General features: G+C 40.0%; 1 protein-coding gene across 4 annotated transcripts in view; it reads right to left on the bottom strand.

Moving 5' to 3' along the window:
- Nucleotides 1-12,172, bottom strand: part of LOC134225898 (ecdysone receptor) — a 917,337-nt gene that overhangs the window by 233,900 nt on the left and 671,265 nt on the right. Inside the window, exon 1 of one of the 4 annotated variants that reach the window (XM_062706327.1) lies at nt 10,616-11,747. The exons of the other annotated variants lie outside the window; for them this stretch is intronic. The gene's annotated coding sequence lies outside the window, so the exon portion shown is untranslated. Of the gene's footprint in view, nt 1-10,615; nt 11,748-12,172 lie in introns of those variants that run through there. 4 annotated transcript variants of the gene reach the window in all.

Genomic DNA, 12,172 nt, shown 5'->3' with positions numbered 1-12,172 from the left:
CACATGGTCTAGTGTTTTATCATAACACCGATGGGAGACGATAAGTTTGTTTTCTGGCTTGTTTTCATCGAGAGAGACGTATCATGCTTCTCGTTTATCGTCGTTCATTATCAATTGAGAGCTAATTCTGCAATTCTTGTCATGCACACAAGAAGTGATGGGAAATTTAAAAAAAAAATCAAAGGATTGCTATTACTAAGCTGCTAATAACTTTTTTCAAAATTGTTATGTTGCTCTTAATACAAAGTGTTCAGATTTACAGCAATGACCTATAAGAAAAAGTTTTGGGATGGCTACATGTTTATATAAAAAAAAACTCAACTGTATATAGCTTGTGACAAAGTTATCAATAAATTAATCCCATGACATCGAAATGACATTTCTTGTCACTGCACCCTTCCATGGTGGCGAGAATATGTTTTCAACTGTCAAGCGAGAGAATGCTTCTTCACTTTAAGAACCTATCTGATGTGGACGGCTTTTACTGATTTTTTCGAGTCAAGTATTCACAACTCAAGACACTGAAGACGGCTCTACTGTTGAGGTCGAAATACGTATTAGACCTGTGCGCCGATCGCCGCCGTGACCGCAATTTGCTAACGGCGGAGGCGGCTTAACCGGCGCCACGCCGCGGTTGCTCTCGGCGGCAGCGGCGGGGGCTCGGACCGGCGCGGTTCAAAATTATCCTTCAACATTTCGTCGGTGGGTGACGAAAATATCTTCTTTAAGAGATTTTTAAAAATTCTAGCTAAAGCGATTGGCATGATCTTTTGGAAGGGAAGTTTTGGGGAATAACTTCTCAAAGAGTATTTCGGAAATTTTTCGTAGCAGAAATTCTTAGAAGATGAAATTCTCTGAGTTCTGAAGACTAAATTCTCTAAAATTCTAAAGCAGAAATATATCACAATTCTTGTATATCGAGCTCCTATAATTCCTAAAGAAGAATTCCTCCGACATATCTTGGTGGGAGATTGCCACAGAAATTTAAGAAAAAGGAATACTTGGTTTGAGGTGAGAAGGTAGGCCCAGGTAATTTCCCATAATTCCGGATGGGGTAAGTCCTTATAACTCCTGAGGAGGAATTTTTGGTATGGAAAAACCAAGAAGATTGGAAAATCAATTTCCCAGAATTCATGGAACACGAATTTGCTAAAATTCCTGAGGAAGAATTTGTATGGCATTCAAGGAAAAAAATACAGTCTGATGGAGTCCAAAGTTCCCAAAAATCCTTGGAGGAAGAATTCTCCATGATATCCGAAGGTGTACTGGGTACATAATCAGTACTACTGGAAAGGGATCCCCCTTAAATCATAAGGCAGAAAAATACCCTGTGTTCTAGTAATATGAGCTTCCCAGAATCCCTGAAGAAGAAGTTTCGCAGCATTCCTGGGGGAGGATTTGCACAGAATTAAGAAAAAAAAGTTTCCAAAATTCTCAAAGGGGCTATTCTTCAAACTTCTTGAGATTAGTTCTTAAGAAATCCTGCTGAAAGAATCGATAATGGAGGAATTTCTAGAATATCCAAAATTCCGAGAGAACAAATTTTTCAGAAAGTGGTTTCTTAAAAATGGTATCAGGAAGATTTTCTGGTTTGGTACTAGTTATATAAAAAGGTGTTCGCTGATTTCTAGCTCTTCTATGTGAAATGGTTCAATGTTGGTTTTGACATTGCCAGAAATGCAATGCTGAATGACGTATCGCACGATCTGATAGCACATTACATCGAAATATTTCTTTAAAAAAGATACCATATCCGGTGAATTAGTGGCATAGCGAGAGTTCGATCAAACAATAAAGAGTTATGATTCTGCTCGACATTGTGACCTCCGTCGTTCAAATACAATGGCTCACAATCTTTTCGTTTCCTTAGCTTCTTCCGAGCAAATAAAATAATAAACACAAAGTACCGTTCCCCAATTTTCACGAATAATTTGAAAGGACTCGCCCCTACCGACATAGAATAAAAATGGATATTCTTCCAACATTTATTGCATCCCAGTTCATAGAAGAATTCCCTGAAGTACAGGTACCTTCTTCAGAGCTGCTAGCTTTTCAAAATCGTTGTTGTTGATTGTGTTATTTTTTAATTGAATTGGATGAACGTTCAACAATGTTTCTATTTCAGTTCATCCAATAATTCACTGGAATTTAAGCCTCAAGGTCTGCACACGGGTAGGGGAGACCGGGGCTACCCAGACAACCAGAATGCATGCATAATAGAATTGTTTTTCAATTATGCGATGCCTATGCACACAAATTTCATCGCTTACCAGTCGCGAAAACGCTTTTTGCGTACAAAAGTGGAGGCGATATATGTGTATTTCTTATCCGATGTTGCACGGCAGTGTATGCGATATGCACGATTTTCATGCGAGTTTGTTCGTTATACATTACGATGTAGTTTGTGATAACAAACTCTGTTTGACAGATAATCCGATTTCATTTGAGTTTGTTTGCTGGGATATGCGATGTCAACACATGAAGCTGGAATAAACTCGCAAAATAGCCTACTGTGCGGGAAAGTTTATAAATAAACTGATGAGCTTCGCACCACAATGCGATTTTGATGAAATTTGGATCGGTAAACGATTTTAATCGTACATTCTTATGCGATGTGTGGTTGTCTGGGTAGTTGGCCGAATTTTCCTTTCGGAATGTCTGTACTAATTCTGGTTCGACTTTTAAATAGACGGTTTTCACTGTCATAAATATACAAGTCTTGGGCACATTTGTGACATATTCTCATCGATGAACACAAATTGAGGAAAAAGTTATAACAAAACAAATGCAGCGGAAAAATTCGGCCAACCAACCGCAGGGCTGGGGTAGGTTGGCCGAGTTTGTTAAAATATGTGAAACACATCAAATCAATCAGTGGGCAATGTTTTGAAGTTGGAAAAATGTAGTGTTTATAGTTTTGTAAATTTTAGGCACTTTACTCTTTTTAAAATATTTTTAGTGAACTTTATATAACTCTCGCTACTTTTATTTCTGATAGAGAGTATATTTCTTGCAAGGAGTATACTTGCATTTGATATAATTTTCTCGAACATTTTCTCTTCCTTCAATGCTGCTTTTATTGGGGAATCGGTAAAAAATTGTGTCGATTGGTTTTTACTAAGTTTTCAACTCGGCCTAACAGACCACACAAAAGTCGGCCAACCTACCCCACGAGATGTTTTCGTAAACAATCAAAATTCACAAACACAAAAGTGAGGTTACCCTAGAAACATGTATACCGTTTTGTAGGATTTTTAATACCCTCTCCAGCGTACCACGTTTTAAGAAATCTATAGAACCAAATTGGATATGCTCTCAAAAAGTATATTTTTCCAGATCCTCTGAGATATTCCTTGGAGTATAATACGCTCTATTGGCTGCTTTTTTTCTTCTTTTTTTTCTAAAGATGGTTCATGCTCTTTATGATCCACATCACTAAATTGCATAAGCCCTAAATATGAAGTCAAAGGCTATTTGATTCAAATGATCACAAACATCGAGGTCTTTATTAGCCATGCGGTAAGATGCTACAAAGCAAGACCATGCTGAAGGTGGCTGGGTTAGATTTCCTGTCTGGTCTAGGGAACTTTTTTGTTTTCTCAACTTCCCGTAGCATGACAGTATTTTCGTCTCAGCCTCATATACGAATGCAAAAATGGTAGCTTGGCTTAGAAACCTCGAAGTTAACAACTGTGGATGTGCTTGATAAGTTCTAAGCTGCGAGTCGGTAATGCCCCAGTGATGTATGTAATGTTAATTAGAAGATCACTAACCGCATGTTCATTTCTAAAAGATGCAAATAGATCTTTTATTATGCGGATTGGCCTTTAGACCTGGACTCTAGAAAATTTTGGCTTGGAATGGAACAGGAATTCAATTGACCTTTCCATGAGTGACGCTTTTATTGTTTCAGTCGATTCTTTGACTAATTTAAGGTCAACTTTTCCCAAGAACTCAATTTTTTTTTACCTTTTAACTATTTTAAAAATTAAAACCAAACAATGACAAAGTGCTTCACGTATGGACCGGCCTGAAGAATTGATCTGATGTTGGTTCCAGATTGGATAAATGCTAGGCCAAACTTGAAAAGCAGCATTTTTCCGATTTTTGTTTTAATTTTTTTAAATAGTTAGAAGCGTCAAAAATAGATTCTTTGGAAAAGTTGATCTTCAATAAATTAAAAAATCAATTAACCAAATAAAAATTTTTGACCGGAAAGCTCAATTCATATAGAATTTGATTTAAATGAAGAACATGTTCCATGTTACGTGTACTGTACTGTACTGTACTCCAATTGTAGGACTTCTTGGATTTCTTGGAATGAAACAAAAGCCAATTTGATTCAAATGATTACTAAGAGGAGCTAACTGATCTTTCGTTATGCGTATAGACGATAAGGCCTATACTTTAGGGAATTCTTGGGTTATCTTGAATGAAATATATTAGCGATAACATATTCACCACAAAAGTTCAACTAGTTGACGTAGTATCATATTTAAAAGAATCCAAAGATCCATACATTAAGTGAAAAACAAGTAATATGAACCAAAATTCTTTCCTCATCATTATTCGTTTTACATCCTCCCAATAAGTGACGTAAAAAGAGGTTTGATGTACATGTTATTTCAGCGGCGCAGCCGAAATTTTTCAAACGTATAAGGGTTTGAACGGAATTTTTCTTCTAACAAATCGAAGGATATGAACCTCCAAGGTCAAATTATTTCACCGGTTCGCCTAAAATTCACCGGCGGCTCGGTCAAAACATTGCAGCGGCACGCCGGTCAAAAATGGTGGCGGCGGCGGCGCTTAAAAATCGTCGGCGGCGCACAGCTCTAATACGTATATGTCAAGGTACAATCAAAAGTGGTGGAATTAGAAAGAATTGAACGAACTCGTCTTATGATAAGTAGGAAAAAGAACAACTAAAATATTCTTTTTTTCAAGTGTCATAATCAAAAAACGGGAATCAATCGCGCGATAAAATCATGGGTTGTCAAAATCGGGTCAACACATGCTTATGAAATGGAAAAATTGATACTAAATTTGCGAAAAAGACTCCACGTGTATTGTAGGGATTCGAACCCTCAACCAGCTACTGTTCCCGTTTTAGTTAGTAATCAAACATTTTATCACAAAATATTGTCGTGAGACCTCATGAACTAATGCTTGAAGATGTCGGGTTTACCCACTTTTTCCCTACCTGTTACGAACACAAATTTGCGGGATTTATGCGCGTAAATACATGGAATAAAGAGATTTTTATTAGCTTACTCAACTTTGATAACTCAGGAGGTTAAAAGTAGAGGGCTGGTAGTGACATGTTATTCAAATTTGAGTTGACTATAGCAAAAAATACTTTGGTTTCAAAGCTTAGCGACACTATGTTGATATGTTTTTAATTCATGTTATTTATAATAAGTGTAAAATTGACAGAAATTTATCAATTTCTTGAACTCCCATACAATTTGCATGAAACGAATAAACATCAAAAAAGTTTTGCCCTTATTTTTTCAAGGTCAGTTTTTGCCGCTTACAGTTATTTGCGTTTAACCCCCTCAATGTCATTTCCTATATGGGCTGTCAAAATATTAGAATTTTCTGAAACTAATGGAACAGCCTTATATCCAGCATGATTTGCAGTTTGGAGCTCATATAATATTAATTTGTATTCCAAATATTGTTTCTAATATAATTAGCTTTTCTCTACCCTCCGTAAGACTTCCGCAATTGGAATCTCCGAGTCTTCTATAAAAAAAATTATGGCCTTTCGGTGCACATAGTGTACGAGAAAGGTTTCGTAAGATTAGAAGGCTATCATTGGTTAATAGCATACGAGTTTTATTAATTAGCAGTTTGAGCAATTGAGCAATTAAAAAACAAAACAAAAAACCGTCGTAACACAAACAAAAATTATACATTCAGAAACCCATTCTCCAGTTCAGGAAAGTTCTTCGCAAAATTGGTATCTTTTAATCGCAAGGTAGCGGTCCGTAATTATTTTATGGCAATGAATAATCGAATTCTGTTAATTTTTTTTAATACTTTAATGTTACGTGATATAAAAAAGGAAATATGTACTGGCTTACGTAGCAGAAAAATCACGTAAACATTTTTTTACACAAGTTCTCGTCCTGAGTGCAGACTTCAGTATCAAACATTGAAGACGACCTTACTATTGAGGTCGAAATACGTATCTGTCAAATGTACAATAAAGTGGTGGAACTAAATGGGATAGAACAAACTCGTCTTATGACAAGTAAATGTAGCGCATCATAAATTTGAAATAGTTTAGCCACAATTATTTTTCATTCTCAAACATATTTCAACTGTTTACCTAGCATTTTGAATTCAAACCATTTAGAGACGAAAATTCTTCAAACAAAAACAAACTTTTACACCTGGCATCCCTGAGTGGATGTTCTTCTGACCGACCCGTGTCTCGGTCAGCAGCAGGGAGGGCTTCGAGAAGTTTGAAAAGTTCTGTGCGCGTGTGTGCGCGCATGTGTTCAGGCCGAGTGGTTCATTTAGATCTGACTTTTTTAGAGCAGCGAACGAAACACATTCCATCTAGATTTCTTGACTGACGGCACGGTGGTGCGCTTTAAGCCCAAGGCTCGAGAGAAGGGAGTGGAAATGGAATCACACAAAAAGTCTCGAAGTCGAGGGAACAACTTGTGTATGTTATTTTTTTTTCTGTTCCTGCCCTCAGTTTCTCCTTCTCCGGGGGAACCGGTTTTCGGTGGTGGCTCGAGAGTATTAGAAACATGAATGCCACACCATTTGTGCGACGACTAGTGCGGTGTTCTTCGAGAATCTATCGAAGATTAACGTGCGACGGGCGACGCCATTGACAGAGAGCGTGGACCAGTCGCATAGTGGCAAGGTTTTGTTTTGATCATTAATTTTCTGCTGGGTGGATTTTGGCAGAGGACTGCCGCGCGGAGATTAGAAAAATACGCGATACAAGCTCGGGGGACATGATACACGACAGCTTAGTGCTAATTTGACGACTGTTTCCATAGAGGGGCAACTCAATAATTAACAGTTTTAGACAAATACGTGGACAGAGACTTCGCCTTTCAGCGAAAGCGAACGGAAAATCTTATCACTAAGCAAACTTGCATGCACAGTTGTACACATGGGCGTAGCCAGGATTTCGATTAGGGGGGGGCCAAATTTGTTAGGTCTTCTGAATCGTAGTTTTATAGTAGTTTTATAAAAACACATGAATATTAGTGCTTGGTACATTTTCCTTCAAAGCTGCAAACACTTTGAAACCAAATCCACAACCAACAGTTAAGGCTGAATCTCAACAGCGCATTGCGCGTCAGCGTTGAAGTCAGCGTTTTGTACTTCTTCTTCTTATTGGCATTACATCCCCACACTGGGACAGAGCCGCCTCACAGCTTAGTGTTCATTAAGCACTTCCACAGTTATTAACTGCGAGGTTTCTAAGCCAGGTTACCATTTTTGCATTCGTATATCATGAGGCTAACACGATGATACTTTTATGCCCAGGGAAGTCGAGACAATTTTCAATCCGAAAATTGCCTAGACCGGCACCGGGAATCGAACCCAGCCACCCTCAGCATGGTCTTGCTTTGTAGCCACGCGTCTTACCGCACGGCTAAGGAGGACCCCAGCGTTTTGTACTATTAAAATGTAATGCCAATAAACGTGACGCATTCACGCCCGGATTTTTCAGGAATGCCTCCAGCAATTTCTTCGGTAATGTCTTCAGGAATTCCACCATCAATTTCGCCGGGAATTGACCGAAAATTCCACCATTATTTACTCCAAGAAATCCTCCACGAATTCTTTCATAAGTTCTACAGGGAATTCTTCAGATAATTCTTTCGTGCTGTTTCTCATAAAAAAAATCTGAAAAATTGCACCGTGGAACTCCTAAGAATATTCCGTGGAAATTCCGCAGAATTGCCAATAAACATTTCTGAGAATTTCATGAAAATCCTCGAACTTCCTGTAAATTCCATAAATTTTTCGTTGAAGTTTCGAATAATTTCTTGAAAACATTTCAAAGAATTTCTCCAGGAATTCCACCGATAATTTATACAGAAATTGTACCGAAAATAGAATCAACAATGGAATTTTTGGAAGAATTCCTAGATTAATTCCAGAAGAAATCCAGAAAGAATTCTGGCCATCCTGCAGGAGTTTCTTCGAAAATTTCTTCCAGGAGTTCTTCCAGGAGTTCAACCGGCAGATCCTCCAAGAATTCCTCCAGGATTTCCTCCGAGAATTATTCCGGTTGTTCTATCGGCAGTTCCTACGGGGCTCTCTGAAAATTCTTCCGGGAGTTATATAGAAATTCCTCCAGAAGCTCCTCCGAGAATTTATCTGGGAGCTCTTCAAGGAATTCTCCGGGAGGTCCTCTGATGATGATGATGGTCCTGCTACATACCCCTACAAAGGTTTCAGCTAGATGAGATTTGTCTATAAGACAAATTCTCCAAGATTTTTTCCGAGAAGTCTTCTGGTAGATTCACTGGCAGTTCCTCCGGAGGTTCATTTAAAAATTCTCCTGGATTTTCTTTAGAAATTCCTCCGGGTGTTCCACCAGTAGCTCTTCCAGGAGACTATTCAGGCTTTTTCAAAAACTTAGCTGGAAAATTTTTCCCGAAGTTTTTCCGATTGTTTCTCTGGGAGTTCCTCCGGGAGGTCCTCTAGGAATTCTTGTAGGAGTTCCTTCTGAAATTCTTCCGGGAGTTCTTACGGGAGCTCCTCCGGCAGTTTCTACGTGAATTCCTCCGGAAGATCTACCAGCAGTTTTATGAGCATTTCTCCGAGTTTCACCGGCAGTTCCTTTGAGAAGGAACTCCTGAGTAATTTCCGGAGGAACTCCCAGAGGAATTTCTGTAGGAATTCCCGGAGAAAGTATCAGAGGAATTTTCGGAAGAACTGCCAGAGGAACTTCTAGATGAATTTATTGAAGAACTACAGGAAGAGTTTCCGGAGGAAATCCTGGAGGAACTCTCGTAAGAACTTCTGGATGAATTCCAGGACAAACTCCTGGAAGAATTCTTAAAGGACCTCCCGGAGGAGCTTTCGGAGAAATTTTCCGAGGAACTTCTGAAGGAATTTGTAGATATATTCCCAAAGAAAGCCTTAATGAACTCCTGAAAGAAAGTCTGAATGAATTTCCGGAGGAACTACTAGTGGAACTCCCGGAGAAATTTTCAGAGGAACAGCCGATGGAATACCCGGAGTTGAACTTCCAAAATCCCATTTTCCTTGAAATTCCTGCCAAATATCCTCAAAGAATCCCCTGTGAAGTTCCTGGAGAGATTACTAGAGGAACTTTTGGAAAAACTCCTGGGGGAGCTCCCGGAGGAACTCCCACAAGCACTTCCAGAGGAATTCTCACAAGGTAGTACTGAAATAATTATTGGAGAAGTTCATGAAGGAATTTCTGGAGAAATATCAGAGGAGGAATTAATGCAGAAATTTCCAGATGAAATCCAGAAAGTATTCCCAGATGAATTGCTGTTTTTTGTTTGTTCTGAAGAAATTCCTGGAAGAATTCTTGGAAGATATCCTGGAGTAACTCTAACATTAATTTCCGAATGAAATTCTGGAGTAAATTCCGAGTGAAGTCCGGAAAGAATTCTAGGACAATTTCGCGGAAAAAATCCCGGAGAAATTCCTGAAGTAAGAGAAGAATTTCCGGGGAAATACTTGGACGAATTCTTGGAGAAATTCATAAAGAAATTGCTAGAGGAATTCCTGAAGGATATTCTGAAATAATTGCAGAAAGAATTCCAAAATGTAATTCTAGAGGATTTCGCTATTGAATTCATAGAGGTATTCCCAGAAAAAGTTCTGGAAGCTATCCCGGAGGAATTTAAGGAAGAGTTCCTGGAGAAATGCCCGGAGCAATTTCTTATATATTAGCAGATGAAATTATGGAGCAAATCGGAGGATTTCCGTCATAAATTACTGAAGAAACTTCTAGTGGAATTTTGGGAGGAAATTCTGTATGTATTCTTGGAGGAACTCTAGAATGCATTCCTGAAGGAAATGTCGCAGATTTTCTGGAAGAATAGCCGAAGAAATGTCTAGAAGTAAAACTTGAAGGGAAGAAAAGAAATCTTCAAGAAATTTCCACATGAATTTCCTAAAAGAAAATAGTTGGTTACATACAGGAGAAGGATTTTCAAACGATTTTCAGAGGAATTTAGAAGTTCCTAGGGGAGTTCCTAGAGGATTTCTAGGACAATTCTTGAGCCCGAAATGTTTCGAGTTGTTTTGAAATTTCATATAGTATGGATCCTGGATACCCTTATAAGTTTTTTTGGGAATCTTTTGAATTTCAAAAACCTATTTCTGAATATGATTGGATCGTAAAGTGCACATGTTTAAGCGAATTCATTTCAGTAGCCGTTAAATCTTTCCACCATTTAGGGGGGGCGACGGCCCCCCCCTGCCCTTCTCTGGCTACGCCCATGGTTGTACAAACGCAATCAAAGCGCGATGCACCAGCGCGATTGCACAACATCTGGCTGCTCCTCACGTGTAGATACGGTGCTGACTCCTTCGAACCGCTAATCCATGAATTCAGCCGCTATCCTCAGTAATATAAAGCCTCGACACTTACGCTGCCACTAACCGCCCGTTCTCCGCTGTGCCTCTCCTGTTCGACAGCCAATCAACGTTCGTAAAAAAATTGCACAATAGAATCTTCAATCTTGTAACTACTGAACTTGAAACCTAATCATTTATAATCGCATATAGGCTGCAATGCTCTGATCAACCGTGCATCACTGCTACACACACTCACACTAGGCGACTTCGTGGGATAATAATTCTCACTAAATGCAGGTCATTGTACCACATGCATCCACTACCTCAACAAACGGCACACTATTTTCCATCCGGAATGCACTTCTGGCGATTCAATCTATCTTCTTCTTCCTTTTCTGCTTCTTGTACTATACTCCTCCGCCTGTGCTCCGTAGCTGCTTCTCGTTGTACAAACTTTGCATTCACCAAGCGGAGAAGCGTTTCTCACTTCTGTATTGGTTCTAGCGGATCCTAGAGCGACTGCAGTTCCCTCGTCTAGGATGCACCACTTTCACACCACTACTCCCACACACTTTCCTCCTTCATAACTTTCCACTTCTTTCGACAGAGTCGGTTACCAGTGGGGCAGCTGCTATCCTTCCGCAGCGTCGCACCACACCGTAGAACAATAGTTTCCACTATTCTAATCCGTCACAACTTGTTTACCTTGGTAGGGCCCCCTTATCCACGCGAGTCGCACGTTGTCAACAAACTTTCTATTGTTTCGCTATCACTCGCGCGCCGTTTCGTCGCTCAAGCCGACTATCCTTCGGCGGTCCGAGGTCGGTCACTCACAATTTAGATTGTTTAGCACCTCGCGGTCGTTGTTATTATTATTGTGTACGCACTAGCAGAATCACGACTTGAATCTTTGATTAACGCACAAACGAACGAACGAACGAACTGCCCGCAGCAGTGGAGCAGAGATTTAGAGAGCCCTCGCGGGGAATGAACGTCGACACCGTTGTTGTAACACACCGCCCGCCAGTTCCTGGCAGCAAATTGTCGTTCGTGAAGTAGTTTTCTGCGCTGGGTACGCTGGCTACTATTAGATTTCACTACACTTCTTCTAGTATACGAGATACGATTTGATTATAAGTGAGAATGGGAGGCCACGACGCACGACAACACGACTCGCAACTCTACCGCATGACGGACAAACATATACTAAAAGCGACGGACGGACTTGTATCGTCGAACGCTACGTTATACGCCGCACGGCACGACGGTGCGGCGAAGGCTTCCTGCGGCGTGAGCAGTGCCGTGCGGAGAGGTGGTGTGTGCAGCGGCGAACATCAGTGGAAGATGGAGAGAGGAAAAAGAGCGAGAGTGCTTTTGGCCGATGGTGAGAGCGCGGTGTGCATTTCGTTGGTGTTGTCGGTGATACTTTGCGTTGTACATAGAAGACGCAATTAGAAACGCTTCTACTGACTCCCGGCTTCTGCATCTCCACGCAATCGTTTTGTGTGTGGTTTGATTTCATTGTAAAGTTTTCGAATGGGAATGCGAAGGCGAGTATGGATGGATGGAGAAGAAACTTCTTCACAGATAAATTCCCTTTGCGTATAAACGAACGCAACGCTGGGAAAGA

The sequence above is a fragment of the Armigeres subalbatus genome, chromosome 3, assembly GCF_024139115.2.
Source record: "Armigeres subalbatus isolate Guangzhou_Male chromosome 3, GZ_Asu_2, whole genome shotgun sequence".
NCBI lineage: Eukaryota > Metazoa > Arthropoda > Insecta > Diptera > Culicidae > Armigeres > Armigeres subalbatus.
The sequence above is the reverse complement of the archived record's forward strand: the minus strand, read 5'-3'. Positions and strand labels throughout refer to the sequence as shown.